Here is a 1,606-nt window from a genome sequence, read left to right on the forward strand (position 1 = left end):
CTCTAGCAACATAGCATGACATGTCACATGATTTTGATGATAATACAATCCTGTCCATTAAACCACTAGAGAATGAGAGGAGGAGGAGAGAGTAAGGGTGGGGAGGAAAGGACAGAGAATAGGATAGAAATAAGTCGTGTAAATTTCCTCTTTCACTCTTATCATCACAAAATATGTTGTCAGAGGTAAACTCTGTCCAATTTAAAAAACAAATCAATTTTTGAAAAAAGCCAAGGCTCCAAAATTAACTTCAATATTTTTTATTGCATTTCTGATACATATTTATGTCTTTATGCTGTGTAGAAAGTTTTGAACTGATCATGAGAAATAGTAATTTTGAAGTTATAAATATTAAAAATGGGCAACCTAATAAAATAAAGGCCATTATATACGTATACACTGTAGCACATGGCTATTTTTAATTGAATCCCAAAAATCACCTCTAATTTTTATACCTTTTTTATACATGTACATACATGTACATGTATTACAGGGTTTCCCACAAAGCATGCTAAGTGAGCTAAACACAGCATGAGCTTCATGAGCTGGCAAGCACTACAATACTATGGCATTTGGAGCAACTTTAAAAATTCAAATTTGACAAGAGTCAGTTCAAACTTCCTACATAACCTAAGTACATGTATGTGTATCAGACAAAATTAAAATGGAGGATTCTCTCCTCTTCATTTTTGACAAAATTTGGCCAAAATCCCAGTACAGGGACTTTGACCTGATTTTTGAGCACTATAGTCACGGTTTGTACCTCACAGTACAAATACACACTAGTCTAGTACCCAAGGTGTCTCTCCCTCACTCCTGTCTCTCATAGTGACAATGTTACTGTCTCCAATTGACTGTCTCCTTTCTGTGTCTCCCTCACCACTGTAAGAGATCAACACGTGCCCACGGGCTTACACCAACTACAAGAACCTTTTGGCCAAAGAACCAACTGTACACACAAGTAGTGCTGGGTGATATATTGATATTTTATTGATACAAACGATATTTTACAGTATCAATTCGTATTGGTATGGAAATTTTGAAGGAATCCAGATCGGTACATTGACCATGCCCATTTATTAAGGTGAAATAATATTAATAATAGGTTAATGACATATAATACACACACGTGGATATACGTGCATGAAAACATCAATCAAAACAGTCAGTAATAAGGGGTGTGACTCCATAGGTGTGGTCTAAATATTGTATTGAAACTGTATCAATACTCCTGATATGAGCTGATATCAATCGATATCGTATTGAATCCATTTTGGCCAGTATCACCTACCACTACCTACCAGAAATGGTTGGGCACTTTTACATGTACATCATTTATTAAAAATCATGTGATACAAACAAGTTAAAACCAGTTATACATATCACACACACATGACAAACACATAACAATGAGAGTTCCTAGTTATATGACAACCTGGGCAAGCCTGAGCAAGCCCGAGCTGTCATCCCTCACATAAACCACTGACAGTTGCACAAATTAGTCTAAGGTCAAACCACAACACACTATTTTTATGAATTTTTAAAGTTGCTCCATACTATAGTACCCATTACTGTTATACTGTGTGTGTGTTATACTTCATTCCAA

The sequence above is a fragment of the Amphimedon queenslandica genome, unplaced genomic scaffold, assembly GCF_000090795.2.
Source record: "Amphimedon queenslandica unplaced genomic scaffold, v1.1 AMPQUscaffold_12874, whole genome shotgun sequence".
NCBI classification, from domain to species: domain Eukaryota; kingdom Metazoa; phylum Porifera; class Demospongiae; order Haplosclerida; family Niphatidae; genus Amphimedon; species Amphimedon queenslandica.